Source organism: Ambystoma mexicanum, chromosome 4q (genome assembly GCF_040938575.1).
Source record: "Ambystoma mexicanum isolate Mex_15411 chromosome 4q, UKY_AmexF1_1, whole genome shotgun sequence".
In the NCBI taxonomy this organism is placed as follows: Eukaryota; Metazoa; Chordata; class Amphibia; order Caudata; family Ambystomatidae; genus Ambystoma; species Ambystoma mexicanum.
This window is the reverse complement of record NC_090928.1, coordinates 758,608,822-758,626,879: the sequence shown is the minus strand read 5'-3', so window position 1 is coordinate 758,626,879 and position 18,058 is coordinate 758,608,822.

Here is an 18,058-nt window from a genome sequence, read left to right as displayed (position 1 = left end):
GTTCTCAAACTTGGTTCGGTCAGCCTTCCTGGTTTGAAGTCTGTGATCCAGCTGGACCACTAGATCTATATATTCTGCACAGTCTTGAGGCAGGTTCACGATTTGGGCCAAAACATCTTTGAGTTCTCCTCGAAGTCCTCGATGGAATAATGTGATTCGCTTGGCTTCAGGCCATTCGGTTTCCACTACTAATCTATTGAAAGTTGCAATGTAAGATAAAAGATCCTGGTAAGCTTGACGTAGGGATAAAAGTTTGTTGTCCAAAGCCTGTCCTCGGGAGTGTCGGGCGAATAGTCTTTCCATGCTTGTTCGAAAACCCTGGAAATCTCGAAGAATCGGGTCATCCTGGTTAACTAGTGGAATGGACCAATCCGCCGCACTGCCGCTGAGATATGACAGTACAAAAACTACCTTGGCCTGATCGTTTGGGAAAGCTCCAGGTCTACATAAAAAGTGCAAGCGGCATTGATTCATGAATGTTGCAAACCCTTTTGGGTCTCCGGCAAAGCGTTCAGGCGGAGCCAAAGGAACGGCTCCAGGTAAATTTATCTGCACTGGGTTACTCGATGGTACAGGAGCTGGACTTGCCCCAAGTCCTGGTAGAGGTGTTTGTCCCGCCTGGCTCTGTAATAGTTGTCTGGCCAACTCATCAGTTCGTTCTTTTGACACTATCAGTTCCCTCCTGAGGGCATTGGTTTCTTGGCGGGCGGAATGCACTTTGGCCCTTAATTCTCCTAATAATTGGGCCAACTGATCAGTTTCCGAGGTCTCCATGACGCCCAGGTGGGTATTTGTGGGTAGGCTTCGCGTTCTGTTACGCTCACCTGGTTCCCACAGGGGCGTCGACCGGAACTGGGCCGCTGTTATTTCCACCAGCGTGACGTGTAGCGCCGAGATGACTGACTGGACTGGCCCGCTCAGCCTAGTTTGTCTGGCTCGCAAGAATATTCTTCTGCAAAGGAGAAGAGGAATTAACCACCCGTGGAATTGAGTGTCAACCCACCTTCCCCACTCCCGTTGTCTTCCCACAGATCACTCTTGATGTCCCCTCCTTAGTCTCACCTGATGGTTTGGAAGGATGAGCTCTCCATCCTGCGTCGACCGCAGGGGCGCGTTGATGACCAGTTACTTCATTGGCGTAGAGGAATTGGTGAGTTCCAGTATTGACTCTAAAGTCCAATTGTTCATAAGAGTTCAAATGTCTGCTCTTCACTCTGTCCGATTCCTTGCAGGTTGCCGATTAATCCACTCGAAGATTTCCAAAATGGCACTCGGTAAGATTCAGGTAAGTCTATTGTGGTTTTCCCCTTAGGGGCCGGGGTACGGCGATGAAGCAGAGTTGACTGTGCCGACCCGAGATGAGGTGAGACCCCTAAGGTAAATCAGGTAAGTTTTGTGGGGGGTAACTGGTATTGTCTTTGCTTTCTCCCCTTAGGGGCCGGGGTACGGCGATGAAGCAGAGTTGACTGCGCCGACCCGAGATGAGGTGAGTACCTCCCGTGGTAAATCAGGTAAGTCCTTGGGGGGTAGCTTAGAGAGTCCCCTTGCTCACCTTGCTGTCTTTGTCTCCTTAGGTGTCGGAGGGCGGCCGCAAGATGGAGAGAGCGTGATGGAATGCTGAAGTACCGCCAAGCAGGTGAGTTCAGCGCGGCGCCGTAGGAATGCGAAGCGATGCTTCAAAGACTGCTGTCTTTCAGTTCCGTGGCGAAATGGATCAGGATTCAGGTAAGGATTAAAGTTAAAACTCCTGTTCTAACCTTTATCCTTCTTGTCTTCTTGTTTCAGGAGTCCCAGGACTGAAGCGGGCGTGGCTGAAGACTGGAGCTGCTGAAAACACGGTGAGCGTTACGTTGCAGCAAGCAGAATAATGCGAAGCACGTGTGGCTGTCCGGGCGTGGTTTAAATAGCCTTGGAAGAAGATCTAGGTAAGTATTCTTCCACAGCCCCACCCAAGTAACAAAATAGTCCCTTCAGTAAAATAGTCCCTCCTAAGCCTCACTGGGGCTTTTGGGCATGCTCCAAGTGGCATGATGCCTGTTTCCGGGGCTGCTGGGCCTGGTCTGGTTTTACGGGGGCCGGCATCATGACACCTGCAGCCGGGACCGAAAAACTCCTTTTCCCGCCTCATTTTCTTCCCCTCTGGTGCCAATATGGAGGGGAAAAGTAGATAATCCACCCCAGAACCCCCCCAAACTAGCATTATCCTGCGGTATGTGGCCTGACACTGCAGGCCCGATCACCGCGGCAACCTGCATGTTCAAGATGGTGGCCTGCTGTGGGACCCAGCACAGCTCCGAAGCGGGGTGGCAGTGAAGCAAGACATTCTTCCTGGCCATGCTCAGGGGGCCTTCCAGGCAGCAGCATTACTTGTGGTGACTCCTGCGGGGGCTGAGGCGGGGGCTGAGAGACCGTGGGAATAGCAGCTGTTTTTCCAGCAGCATAGCAGAGCCAAGCGTTGCTGCCCCGAAGGAGGCCACCAGCAAGTTGGAGGTAGGTGGGCGGGCCTGGGAAGCCGAAGCAGGCCCATCCGCAGTGACTGTGGGGACCTGGTGAGCCTGGGGAATTGGGAATTCGTCCAGTCCCCTCATCAACAGTGTGGTTCTCTGTGATGGCCCGAATGACTAAGAACGGATACCTGGCCCCTCCTTCCCAGCAGTGAGCTGCAAATCAGGATTTAGGAGCATATCCATGCCGGGGATCACAAAGAGGAGAGGAGAGGAGCTTTGCTGAATGGAGGAGGGGTGCTCCGGGCCTCGCTGGGGGAATCAGTTTACATGAGGAGTTTACATGAAACCCAAGACCCAGAGGGCCCAGGAGGTGAAACAGAAGGTTAGAACCATAGTCTTATGCCCCTGGCATCCCATGCTCCCTATCTCAATGTAATGGACATAGACATTATGTGCCAAAAAGGTCAAGCTCTGCCAGCCACTGACTCTTTGCCCTGGCACCCTAGTGGCTGAGCTGAGGGCTTTATACTCAGATAGTGGCAGGCAAGCTGTGCCCAATCTGACTTCAGTGGAGGGCCTGGCAAAGAGGTGCTCTGCGCTAACTCAATAGAAGACCGACGAGGAAGCAGCAGAGCTGGTGCGGATGCAGTGCTGGCCTTTGGGAGCCTGGAGAAGAGCCTAGTGGCGCGGCTTGATAGAGGCCAGGAAGAGACACAGACAGAAAGGAGCAATCAACGACCCCCATTCCCAGCTAAAGGGTGAGCCCTCAGAGGGGGAGTTGGCCGCCATTAAACTTAGAGCACAGCAATATCTGCCTGGCCACCTGTGAATTGTGAACTTTTAATCTTGCCTAGGAGACGATAGCGTCAAGGGGAGCAAAATCTAGAGTGCCAGCTATCTGGAAACAGTAAGCAAATGCTGTCTGATCAAAAGGGGCCATTAATCAACCTCGACAAGTCAGCGCACAGATCCACGCGCCAACCTCAAAGCCCTCTCTGGGGGGCGGAGGGGAGTTCTTGGAACGCCGGCCACGAAGGAGGACATCAAAGCAATGCTGGCAGAGCTGAAACATGATCTCACCCAAAGAATACAGGGGCAAATCGATAAACTTGCAGAATCGGTCGAGGACCTACAAGCTTGCACATTTACGGTGGAATCACGTATAGTGGACCTGGAAGGCATGAAAGCAGAGCAGGCCCATCATCAGGTAGTGCAGAACGACTCTGGAGATCTCGGTTTGGGGATGCAGAAAAAGCAGCGTTTTGGGGGAACTTGTAGGGGAAACAGCAGCCTTGACCCGGGCTAAGGCCCACCTGAGAGAAATGCTAGATTCTGAGCTTCAGACTAGGGAAAAGGAGCATAAGCGGAGGAACACAATGCCATCTCTTAGGGCACTCAGGGTGACACAGGCTAAGATAGAGGCGCTCCAGACAGGCGCAGCACATTCCTTACTGCATATTAAGCAATTTTATTGTCTCAGAGGAGACAAGGCGAACAAAACCCTAGTGGCCAAATTGAAACTAGCACAAACACGCAACAGAATAGGAGCCCTGCAGAACCGAGAGGGGATTCTCTGCTGGGATGAATCAGAAAAAGTCCAGATAATTGAATCATATTTCTCAGAATTCCTGGGAGAGGGTGGATCTAAGTTGGAAGTGGCTGGATCCCTTCTGGACACGCTAGGGCTTCCCAAACTGTTAGGGGCAGACACGGCTATGTCAGAAAGCCCCATTTTTGCCCTGGAAGTGGATGCTGTCAATAAAACTCTCCTGAGTAATGAAGCCCCAGGACCCGACGGGTTCCCCAATGCCTTCTACAAATGCTTCCGAGCTAAATTAGTGCCCCAGATGGTGGAGCTGTTTAATTCCTTTGGGACGAGTGGGCGGGTCTCGGGTAAGATGGCGGAATATAGGACATAGCTTATCCTAAAACCAGGGAAAGACCCGGTTCAGTGCACTTCTTATAGGCCTATAGCATTACTTAATTATGATGCAAAGATTTATACAAAAATTCTAGCCAATAGGCTAACCAGGATTCTACCAAAATTGATCAATGTAGACTAGATAGGTTTTATAAAAGGCTGTTCAGCATTTGACATTGTCACGCAGGCATTGAATCGGATTGAATTGGAGGCACACATTAAGCAGAACGCAATGAAGGCAAGTCCCTTTTTACAGACACTCCAGAATAAAGACAACCCGCTAGGGAAATAGGCCAGGAGATAGTGTTGCAAGGATAACAAGGTTTAATTGTACAGAATACAAATATCAGCAAAGGACTCTGCTGCTCGAGAGTGCTCTGTGTCGTTCTGCCACAAACAAGGGCTTAGGAATCCCACATTCATCATCACATAAAGTACTAATGGGTGCCACTGATTGGATGCATCCTACACATGAGCCTGCTTCATAGGGGATACCAGGCTGTAATTGGTTAGTTCTTTCCCGTTGGTCTGGATCCACGTAGGTCTGCTGGGCTCATCCTCGCTAAAAAGGTCGGGGCACACATTATTACATTGTTGCATTCTAAACTAAACATGCTAAGACTGGTTATTATATCATTGTGGAAGGCACCTGGGCGGCAAGGGAAATGGTGCCAGGGAGAAGGGAGGATAAAATACAGTCATGCTGACCCACACATTCAGGGCTTCATTGATACCGCAGTTCCCGCACTCAAGGTTTCCACCCAGGGTTTTGATATTTGTATTTGATAGAATACAGCCACGCATGCTTAGATCTTCTGCAGACATGTAATTTGTGATAGGTCAGGGGTATTATGCACCCAATGGGGGATACAAAGGTCGGGTGGTCAGGTCAGCGGTGTGGGGCTGGCTCTGGAATGGCTGGGTGGGGCTTAGAGGCCTACTGGCAGTTTAGTGGAGGTGAATGGACGCAATGAGGAGCCTGGTGTTGTCTCACGGTCTTGCAGGGCGCATTCCTTTGGAAGATACTAAATATTCGCAACACTGGAGGGATAAAGGGGAAGTGGACTTCCATGGGAACAGGGCACTACAGAGTTGTCTGTCTTAAAGAGATTGGGCCTAGTGAGCAGAGAATGTCAACAGCGCAAGCCTGCAACTTATCCCTTTTAGGCCTAATACAAGATGGAGTCATGGCCTATGGGTTTTCTAGTGCAGTGCATCTACTTCTAGGTTCCACAGTGCCTCTACATGTTGCCTCGTAGTGCGGATTGCTACCCCCTTGTACGCTACATCACATCATATGGTGTTTGCCTTACCCGAAAGCGCCTAGGGGTTGGGATAGGCTCATTTCCATCCCAACATTCCCCCCTTTCGTTACTTCTACAGTAACAAATTCTCCCCCACCATATTTACGCTCATTTGCGCGCCTTTCTGCTTTGTCGCATGCCGACGTTCCTTTTATTGGCATCCACGCCCTGCACACGTGTCTTAAACTTTCCCCTTGCTGCGCATACTATTCAGGTCATGTATATCTACCCCCCGTCACCCGCCAAATCCACCCACACTTCTTTATCGTTTTCAGGATCAGGGGGCGGTATCATGGTTGTGTGGTACAAGTTATCAACTACATCGGCAATAGGGATTGGGACCATGTGGTGAACAGGGTGTTCATTTGGTTCAGTTTGTATCTCCACTTATTTTGTATCACTTTATTTCCAATAGTCACAGCTTTGGCACAACACCGGAGACCCAAATGGCATGTGCAAAGGACCACTAGGATAACCACGAAGATAGGGACCAACATCTTCAACAATGTTCCAAGCCATGATGGGGCCCAGTTAAAGGCCAGGGTAAACTAGTTCTCTTCCTCGACCAGTGATTTCTCTTCATTTTCACCCCTAGTTCATGTACAGCAGCAATAACGTGTGACAATGTCCCGTTTTCAGCATCTTCAGAAGGTACGAATGTGCAACATGAATTCCTGATCTTTTTGACAACCCTGCCTTCCATAGCCGTCAGGAGGTCCAACACGTACCTGTTCTGCATCGTCATGAGCCTTAGAGCACTCAGCTCTACCTTGATGACGCTGAACCCTTGTTCAGTATCATTTGCCAGCTGGATTCATTCCCATCGAACTACCTGGAGCCATTTGGCATTGGTCAGTGTCTGGATGCTGGGTACTAAGGAACCAAAAAATGTCTCTGCTGAATTGTAGAGCTTATATTCTTCAGGTATTTGTGCAAGCAGCTCAGACGAGTCATTGGAAATGTAATTTGATGCTCTTTTTCTTCTGCATAGTTGGTCATAGGGCTCTTTTTTAGGTAGCATGCGAAAGTTTAGTGGTGGGTCTGTGTGACGAGCTTCTAAAGGTGGGGGGCACTGTGGGTGCTTCGAGAAGGAGTCCCCCCTTTAGCTGCTCTTCTGGCACAATCAGCAGGGCAGAATGCAGCGTTGCTAGCAAACAGTAGCCCCTCTAAGAAGGTGGGAGGAGCAAGTACGCTTGCTGGCCGCAGATCCAGTAATAATCCATCAGTGCACAGTGCCTTTCTAGAGGTCAGGCACTACGACAGTTCTCTTGCATTGTTTGTTTGACCCGACAGCCACTGTCCCTTCGCTGAAAAAACTAAGTTTGTATGATTGCTGTGGGTACACCTTCACTGGTTTCTTGAGGGCCGCAATCCAAGTCAACTTTGTGATATGTTCTGTCCATGTTTGCTCACAGGTCTGCTCCACGAGTATTGCAATTTTCTCAGACAGCTCCAGGAGGCCTTCGGCCCTGCATGCATATATTGTTTCTTGCCATTCGTTATTGACGTATCTTGCCCCTTCGATTACTAGATGCGATACTTTGAGGCAGTTAGGGTTATTGGACTTTTTTTGCACTTTCGGGGATCAGGATCTATAAATTCCAGATGGACGTTGCATGCCTGGAAAGTGCCTTTGATCCTACATAGTGCAAGATGAATTAGACATTGTGTTTCTATTATGGGTACTTCTTGTGGTACTAAGACCTTGGATGCCCCAGAAGCATGAAGTATTAAGGAGCAGACGTAGCAATTTGCATTAGTAGTTTGCCTTCTCATTGCACTCAGGTCAGAGTACCAACTGTTCGAGTGTTCGTGGTGGTGAATGTCTCCCATCACATCTAGTCTTGAGCCATGATGTGCATCATGCTGTCATGATCTCTGCTTCCAAAAGATCAGGACTTGCCCGACTCCCTTGGAAGCAGACCCATAACCCCGGTTCCGAGTGCCAGCCAGTCCCAATTGGGACCTTTTGGACCCTGTCCTAGCGCCAGTGGCACCAGGCTCATAAAGATGCCCAGTCCCAGCGCTGGAAGCGCCGGGCTCATAATGCTTGGGTGGACTTACCTGCAGCAGACCATGCTGCTTACTTACCTGCCAGTTGAACCCCTGATCCTCTTCTGTTTGGGACTACTTTTCCTGTTGGGTGGGGCAGGAGCCACTCCCTAGGTTCAGAACACTGGAACTCTTCTGGAAAGCAGGAACTCTTTTCTTACCTAGGCGTGGCTGTGGAAGGAGACACCTAAGCACTACAGGAGGCTATTTAAACCACACCCGATGGATGAATCTTGCTTTGTGTTATTCTGCATTCTCTGCAGCAGAACGCTCATCGTGTCTTCTGCTTCTGATCCTGGGCCTAAGGGAACAAAGGCTTACCATCCTGGAATCCAGTCTTCAGCAGCACCTGTAAAGACAAAGAAAGAACAGGTTAGCACTACGGTCTTCAGTGGCAGCGCATCTCTTACCTGGTCCATCGGCTGTCACCAACGCCTCGCGCTGTATTCCGGCATCTGAAAGACAAAGGCTTACCTACTCTTCGCATGCTCCGGAGGTCTTCGCACTGCATTCCGGCATCTGAAAGACAAAAGCTTACCAGCTCTTCGCACGCTCCGGAGGTCTTCGGCGCTGCATCCCGCATCTGAAAGACAAAAGAAGGTGCGTTTAAAGACATTGGGCAACTTTATTACTCACGTGCCATTACTCCTGCCCACGCCGAATCCAGTGGGTATTCCAGCACCCTTCAGCTTCTCTAAAGCTCCGAACTTGTACCTGCAAGATAAAAGGGACAGTTAGTGCGCATCGTGAAGCAGGCTACAAGCGCTTACTTACGTGCTTCCAGGCGCTTCTATTCCTCACGCGGGTTCGATCCTCAACTCTCATCAGCCCGCCATCCGCCATCGCCGGAACCCTGCAAAACAAGAGATATCATTACAAAAGACTTTTAAGACATTTGAAGTGCCCAGAACTTACCGTTCGTGCAGTTAACGACGGACAGCAGTCCTCTGAGGTCAAGAGGCCTGCACCCTTATCCAGTGAAGAAACTGGTTATGGCACCCTGCCCCGAGGCAGATGGAGAGCTCGGCGTTCACTTACCTAAGGTGAGGGCGTTAACCTTTGGGGTTCTACAGGAGAAGAGAAAGGGAAGAGGAGAGAGGCACCCAATAACCCCAGTTCATTAATCCCATATTTTCTATCTGCAGACATCTTACTCTTCGAGTCAGACATACAGTGCACAGAGGTCCAGCCCAAAGAGCCAACCGTGTGTTACACATCACCTTTGAAGATACGGCATTCACCCAGTCAAGACCGGCGCCTCTGCGGGAATCAGGTGAGCGTTACAGAACACAAAGCCTACCGCAAAACTCCCACCCAGGTGCTATGGAAACCTCGGATACCGACCAGCTAGCCCAGTTACTTGGGGAACTAAGAGCAGAAGTGCATGCAGCCCGTCAGGAAACGAATGCTCTAAGAAGGGAACTGATTATTTCCAAGGAGCGAACAGACGATCTCGCTAGACAATTGCTACAGTCACAAGCCGGACAAACTCCGTTACCCGCATCAGGGGCAAATCTTCCTTTAACATCCTCTACGAACCCAGTGCAGATCAACCTACCTGGGAATGTACCTCTGGCTCCGCCCGAACGATTTTCTGGTGACCCAAAGAGGTTTGCAGTATTTATTAATCAGTGCCGGTTGCACTTCTTATGCCGGCCAGCAGCCTTTCCAACTGATCAAGCTAAGGTAGCTTTCGTGCTTTTGTACCTTAGTGGCAATGCAGCAGACTGGTCGATCCCTCTAGTTAATCAAGATGATCCGGTTCTCCATGATTTCCAAGCTTTTCAGCTCAGTATGGAAAAACTGTTTGCAAGACATTCACAGGGGCAGGCCTTGGACAATGAGCTCCTTTCATTGCGACAGGGTAATCAAGACCTTTTGGCTTATATTGCGTCTTTCAACAGACTGATAGTGGAAACTCGATGGCCTGAGGACAAAAGGATTACGCTGTTTTATAGAGGTCTACGTGGAGAGCTCAAAGATGTGTTAGCCCAAGTAGTGAATCCCCCGCAAGACTGTTCGGACTATATTGACTTAGTCGTTCAAATTGACCACAGACTGCAGAACAGGAAGGCCGATCGTTCCAAGTTTGATGCTCGAGTATTTTCCAAACCACCAACTCCTACCAAAGGAGTAGACTCCGGGGAACCCATGCAAATAGGGGGCCTGAAAGGACCACTAACACAAAAGGAGCGGGAAAGGAGAAAACAGCTGCAATTATGCCCCTATTGCGGAAACTCGGGGCACTTTCTTCGAGACTGTCCGGTGAAACCAGCCAAGAAGGCAGTAGGAGCTGCAGTTACCAGGGTCACAAACTCTGAGCAGGGAAAGGACCTCGCCCGACAAGAATAGAGGTCCTCTTGCCGAGCGTTAAAACCAGTTCAGTGACCTCGCATTTTGTGATACCTATGGTCCTCATTAGCCCTGAACATCCGGATCGATTACATGCGATTGAAGCTTACGTCGACAGCGGTGCCATCGGCAATTATGTGGATCATGAAATGGTTTTGAGGATGAATCTGACTCTTTGTCCAAAGGCTGTAAAGGACGTCATTACTACGGTGGATGGTACGGAGATAGCCTCCGGACCAGTAACGCATACCACCCAAGAAGTGACGCTAGTAAGTCAAGATGGACACCATGAGAAGATCGTGTTCGATGTGATCAAGGCCCCTCAGTTCCAGATTATTCTAGGAATTCCTTGGTTAGAGAAGCACAATCCTCAGATCGATTGGCGAGCAAGAACGGTTCAGTTTCCAGAATGTGTCTCTACTTGTCACCCTCGACCTGGTGTTGCACTGGCAGCAATTTCCTCGGAGGCTCCCCAGTTACCTCCTGAATACCTAGAATTCCAAGATGTTTTCCGGAAGGATCAGGCTAACTCTCTACCTCCTCATAGGTCTTATGACTGCCAGATAGACCTGATACCTGGATCTACTCCTCCTTGTAGTAGAATTTATGCCCTCACCGAGCCTGAGAATCTTCACCTCCGACAATACCTGGATCAATACCTAGCGTCCTTCCAAGTCCCCTGCTTCCTCAGCTTTGTTCTTCGTTCCAAAAAAAGAAGGGGACCTTAGAACTTGTATAGATTATCGCGCCCTGAACCAGATCACCGTTAAGAATAGATATCCGTTACCTTTGATCCCTGAACTCCTGGACCAAGTCAGAAAAGCATGCATATATACAAAGCTGGATCTTAGAGGAGCCTACCACTTGGTACGAGTAAAAGAGGGCGATGAATGGAAGACGGCCTTCCGCACCAAGTATGGGCTATTTGAATATCAGGTCATGCCCTTCGGACTTTGCAATGCCCCGGCCGCCTTTCAATATTTTATGAACGATGTCCTCAGAGAGCTCATAGATGTGTGTGTTGTTGTTTACATTGACGACATCCTCGTTTATTCTTCATCGGAAACTGAACATCGGAAACACGTGAAAATGGTCCTCGAGAGATTGCGTCAACACAAACTTTTCGCTAAGTTGGAAAAATGTGTTTTCAACGTGACTGAAGTTGAATTCTTGGGATTCATATTATCGCCTAGCGGAGTGCGTATGGATTCAAAGAAGGTCGATGCAATTCTCAAATGGCCATCGCCATCCTCCGTAAAAGGTGTTCAAAGCATGTTAGGCTTCGCTAACTTTTACCGCAGGTTTATCCCCGAATTCTCTCGAATAGTCCAGCCCCATCACCGCCTTGTTAAAGAAAAACAAACGTTTTGAATGGTCTACCGAGGCGGAACAAGCTTTCCAGAATTTCTGCACCGATCTTAAAACATCCTCGCCCAGAACTCCCCTACATCGTTGAAACTGATGCTTCGAGCCTTGCCATGGGGGCAGTTCTATCACAAAAGGACCCAGTAACCAATCAGTTGCATCCCGTGGCATTTTGGTCCCGCAAATTCTCGCCTCCTGAAATCAATTACACTATTACTGATAAGGAACTTCTAGCTATCAAGTCCGCCTTTAAGGCTTGGCGGCATTATCTTCTGGGGGCCCGACACACCGTTACTGTGATTACAGATCACCAAAACCTGCAATATTTGAAAACCGCAAAAGCTCAATCCTCTAGGCAACTCCGTTGGGCACTATTCTTTGCCGAGTTTGACTTCATAATTACCTATCGACCTGGTACAAAAAACGGTAAAGCTGATGCCCTTTCTCGGATGGGAGTGGAAGAACATTTGATCAATCCTAAACCTGTACCTATCATTCCCGAACAAAGAATTCTAGGTGTAATCGCCACACAATCCATAGAGGAAGTTAAGGATAAAGCCAGGCTACTGGTAACTCCAGCAGACATACAGAATTGGCATCTGCAGGGAAAGGACTTTACGGTGAAGGACAACCTATTATATTTCCAAGAACGGTTATACCTGCCCAGCACAGATTTACAGAAAAAGGTAATCTCTTGTTATCACGATTCTTTAATGGAAGGACATCCCGGTATGACCAAGACCTCGGAAAAGATCAAGCGCTACTTCTGGTGGCCGTCTTGGAAAAAGATATCAGAGACTTTATAATGTCCTGTGGAGTATGCGCCCAAAACAAGAGTCAAAAGGAAAAACCAGCCGGCCTCTTACGCCCTATTGACATCCCGCCTCGCCCTTGGCATACGCTTTCTATGGACTTCATCACCGATCTACCTCCATGCTCCGGATACAATACGATCCTAGTAATCGTGGACCTATTCTCCAAGATGGCGCATTTCATTCCACTCAAAGGCTTACCAACAGCAGCAACTCTGGCCCGAGAATTTCTCGAAAACATCGTCCGACTGCACGGTTTTCCTTCAGTTCTAATTTCGGATCGAGGTAGTCAATTTATTTCTCATTTTTGGCGAAGTTGCTGTCGGTCGGCTCAAATTGATGTGAGACTTTCGACCAGCCACCACCCTCAAACCGACGGACAAACCGAGAGGACCAATCAAACTCTGGAACAGTATTTGCGCTGCATGCTACAACAAACTGAAAAAACTTGGAAAGATATCCTTTGGATAGCCGAATATGCCTACAATAACTCTGTCCACTCGGGAACTGGGAAGACCCCGTTTTTTCTTTTATACGGTAGTCACCCTCGAACCTCAGAGTTGGATCCACTCCAAGATCTTGGAACACCAGCAGTAGACCACCTGCATTCTACAATCACCCAAGCCTTTAAGGAAGCCGTTTCTCACCTTCAAAGGGCTAAAGAACAATACAAGAAAGGAGCAGACCAACATCGGAAGGAAGCCCCCCAATATCAAGTAGGAGATCAAGTCTGGTTATCCACCAAATATCTACCTCTAAAAGGAACACGCACATTCAACCCAAGATACCTTGGTCCCTATTCCATCACTACCATAGTAAATCCAGTAGCGGCCAAGTTGGACTTGCCCCCTCACATGAAGATACATCCGGTCTTCCACGTCTCTCTATTAAAACCCGTGCAACCTCAAACCCGACTAACTACATCTCCAAAACCTATTCTAGTTGATGGAGAACTCGAGTTTGAAGTCAAAAGCATCCTGGATTCCAAGATCTCCAAATCTAAACTATTTTACCTGATTGACTGGAAAGGCTACGGTCCCCAAGAAAGATCCTGGGAACCTGCAGAATATGTCCACGCGCCTCGTCTAATCAAAAGATTTCATCGAACATTTCCTAACAAGCCCAAACCCCCGGAGAAGCCCGGTTTGGGAGGGGCCTTGAGGGGGGGGCTGTCATGATCTCTGCTTGCAAAAGATCAGGACTTGCCCGACTCCCTTGGAAGCAGACCCATAACCCCGGTTCCGAGTGCCAGCCAGTCCCAATTGGGACCTTTTGGACCCTGTCCTGGCGCCAGTGGCACCAGGCTCATAAAGATGCCCAGTCCCAGCGCTGGAAGCGCCGGGCTCATAATGCTTGGGTGGACTTACCTGCAGCAGACCATGCTGCTTACTTACCTGCCAGTTGAACCCCTGATCCTCTTCTGTTTGGGACTACTTTTCCTGTTGGGTGGGGCAGGAGCCACTCCCTAGGTTCAGAACACTGGAACTCTTCTGGAAAGCAGGAACTCTTTTCTTACCTAGGCGTGGCTGTGGAAGGAGACACCTAAGCACTACAGGAGGCTATTTAAACCACACCCGATGGATGAATCTTGCTTTGTGTTATTCTGCATTCTCTGCAGCAGAACGCTCATCGTGTCTTCTGCTTCTGATCCTGGGCCTAAGGGAACAAAGGCTTACCATCCTGGAATCCAGTCTTCAGCAGCACCTGTAAAGACAAAGAAAGAACAGGTTAGCACTACGGTCTTCAGTGGCAGCGCATCTCTTACCTGGTCCATCGGCTGTCACCAACGCCTCGCGCTGCATTCCGGCATCTGAAAGACAAAGGCTTACCTACTCTTCGCATGCTCCGGAGGTCTTCGCACTGCATTCCGGCATCTGAAAGACAAAAGCTTACCAGCTCTTTGCACGCTCCGGAGGCCTTCGGCGCTGCATCCCGCATCTGAAAGACAAAAGAAGGTGCGTTTAAAGACATTGGGCAACTTTATTACTCACGTGCCATTACTCCTGCCCACGCCGAATCCAGTGGGTATTCCAGCACCCTTCAGCTTCTCTAAAGCTCCGAACTTGTACCTGCAAGATAAAAGGGACAGTTAGTGCGCATCGTGAAGCAGACTACAAGCGCTTACTTACGTGCTTCCAGGCGCTTCTATTCCTCACGCGGGTTCGATCCTCAACTCTCATCAGCCCGCCATCCGCCATCGCCGGAACCCTGCAAAACAAGAGATATCATTACAAAAGACTTTTAAGACATTTGAAGTGCCCAGAACTTACCGTTCGTGCAGTTAACGACGGACAGCAGTCCTCTGAGGTCAAGAGGCCTGCACCCTTATCCAGTGAAGAAACTGGTTACGGCACCCTGCCCCGAGGCAGATGGAGAGCTCGGCGTTCACTTACCTAAGGTGAGGGCGTTAACCTTTGGGGTTCTACAGGAGAAGAGAAAGGGAAGAGGAGAGAGGCACCCAATAACCCCAGTTCATTAATCCCATATTTTCTATCTGCAGACATCTTACTCTTCGAGTCAGACATACAGTGCACAGAGGTCCAGCCCAAAGAGCCAACCGTGTGTTACACATCACCTTTGAAGATACGGCATTCAACCAGTCAAGACCGGCGCTTCTGCGGGAATCAGGTGAGCGTTACACATACTTGCGTTGGCGCGTTTGTCTTCTCTTTCTGTTACTGCACAACGTGGGCCTTTTTCCCACTGATATCATATCTCTAGTGATGTTAGCATTGCATAGGAATGGTCTAACAACTGGCATTAGTAGTTTTAACATTTTACTATTGCATATTGTCGTTTGAGAGCTGCTACTATTTACAAGGCTATTATAAATTGTTTCATTAGTTGGCATTGTGGGGAACTCAAATGCAGTTACTGGTGTACTCTTATTCCTCCTCTCATTCGCATCAGGGAAAGAGGTAGGGGTCGGTGTGGTTTTAGCTATTATGGAGTGCATAAGGATAGAACTGGGGGCATGGGGTGGCATTTCAGTTACATTTGAAAGAAATAAAGTAACATTTGAGGGTATCTCCGTTCCATTCAAATCTAATCCTGTAACATTCAAGGTTGTACTCCTGTTCCAGGTCCCTTTAGACCCTTTCCCCCTTCTTTTAGATGGCCAGCCCAGATAAAAGATGCCCAATAAATCCCTAATGCAAACATGAGAATCGTGAACAAAATTGCTGTAAACTGTAGGCCACAGTCATAGGTCTAGGCCCTAGTAAAACTAATTCTAGTACTATCTACATTTGAAGACTCTCTCAGCATTGCCATCTCCATCATCGTCAAACCTGTGGAATTTGGAGAAAAATGGGGAGGGTAGGAGATGGGGAAAAGAGAAAGAGAGAGAGAGAAAGAGAGAGAGAGAGAGAGAGAGAGAGAGAGAGAGAGAGAGAGAGTTTTAGTTTACATAGCTCATGCTCTACCAACGACCCTTGTACTGCGATTATTCTCACATGCACAAATATGGTCAGCGAAGAGCTACGGTTTTGAGGTAGTGTCGTTGTTCTCTGTCTGGACCGTTGGTGTGGTGCCCTGCAGGGCCCTACGAACATCAGAGAGGTGTATCCAATATCTCAGCCCCTTCACCTTTACTGCAAGACGGTTGGAAAACACCACTTCATAGGGCCCATGGAACCCAGCGGCGTTTCATTTTCAAGCAAAACCTCTGACATAGACCAACTCCCCAGGCAACAACGGCTAGGCAGGAGTGTAGTCTGTCAGTGGGGTAGACAGAGTCTCCCTTTCCTTTGTGGGGGGGCTGCGTCATTTGTTTTGCCATGCATCTGATCACACGTGTGAGTTGGGTTAGGTACTGTTGGAATTCTTCTCACAGAACTGTAGCTGCTCTATGGGCATCTGATGCTCTTCATAATGGTGACAGGGGTGTTTGCATGCGTCGGCCAGTCACTATTTTGTGAGGGGACAGGTGGTGGTCCTTACTGGGCTGTGTGCGCAAATGAAACAGGGCCAGGGGCAGGCAGTACACCCAATTCTTTTTCAGGGTGTTGCATAATTTAGAAAGTCTGCTTTTAAGGCGACTGTTGATTCTCTCCACCATTCCGTTTACTTGTGGGAGGTAAATGGAGCACATCTGATGTTTAATTCCCAACAGGGTTGTCACCTCTTTGAAGAGCTCATTGAAAAAATGTGTCCCATTGTTTGATCTTAGGATGTCACACACTCCTCAGTGAGGGAAAAAGTCTCTAAACAAGGACATTCTCAGCAAACATGGCATCTGGGTGGGCACATGGGCCAGCCTCAACCCACTGGGAAAATAGACACGCCACCACAATTAGATATCGTGCCCCATTGCACCTTTCTCCCATGTCTGTGTAGTCAATATGCAGCTCACGAAATGCTCCTAAAGGGTGGGCCAATGTTCCTCTCAGAGTTCTCAGTGTCATTCCTGTACTGAACATCTGACACGTTGTACATTGGACAACCATCTTTGCCAGGTGCTCCTGTAAGTTTGGGATGAACCAATCTTCCTGAAGGTCTGCTACAGTATGTTTAGAGCTGTGGGATGGGAAATGCAACTGTTCAAAGGCCATGTAAACCAACTCCACGGACATCACTAACCTTCCTGTGGCCTGCTGTCTCCACAAGAGATGTGTGGGTGATTGCATGCACCCACGTTTGAGCCATAGGTCCTGTTCTTCTGGGGGCACCCTGCACTGTAGTTCGATGATTTGTTCTATAGGGAGAGCTGTGTATGCATCTGTGTGTTGCTCTATGGTTGATATGGTAATGATGTATTCTGCTGATGTTGTACTGAGAGGTATGGTACTTCCTTGACTGCTGCACCGGCGGGCGTGTTTCACAATGATATTTCGTCTGTATTGAGGATGTGTGCTACGCATTTGACCACTGCCACCACAGAGGGCTCTGCGAGGGCGGAAATCAATGCGTTAAGCAGGGCAGCGTGCTGTACTGGTGAGCCATCTGCTCTTCTGAACCACTTCCTTCTCCAGCGCGACAGACTTGCATGCACTGTGGTGGTGACATAAGCAAAGTCTGAATAGATAGTACTAAAGGCATGCAGGGGTTTTATGAGTGCTACTAGTTCTGCTGCTTGTGCGGAATAATGGCTGGGTAATGTTTTCTTGACCAGTGTTTCGTATTCTCTCTCTTCTAGGTGCACCACTGCCGCCCCAACATGTTTTTCACCTGTGTCCTGGTCAATGGATGCTGGCCCATCAACGAAGAGTACTCCTCCTTCATCTAACGGGCTATCTTTAGCTTTGGGGATATCATTGCCTTCCCCTTCATAGGTGGCGCAATTGTGCTGCTGTATGTCTTCAGCTGTGCATGGCAGGATTTACTGTTTTGCACTGTACTACATGGATATGGGATCTGGACAGTATTATTTCAGATGCTGATGCTCTTTGCGTAGTGAGTGTGGACTTGGAGCGATCTAGTATCAAAGAGTGAGTGCTCGACAAATAACGTTACTGAGCATCCCATGACAATCATGGAACTTTTTTCAGTGGCGAAGGCTGCGGAAGCGAGGGCTTGTACGCAAGCAGACTGCCTCTGCATGACAGAATCAAGCGTGTCGCTGTAGTACGCTAGTGGTTTGTGGCCCATTGCACTTTTTTGTGTGAGTACTGCTGTCATGAGTGTGCCGTTGGAGTGGGAGAAAATGAAGAATTCCTGTGTGAAATCAGGGGTGGCGAGGACAGGAGCTGTTGAAATCACCTCTTTTTAATCACTAAAACTGATCATCATTTCTGCCGTCCATTGAAATGTGTTGCCCTCTTTCTGGGCCTCTTTGAGGCCTTGTAGGAGCGGACTGGTATATGC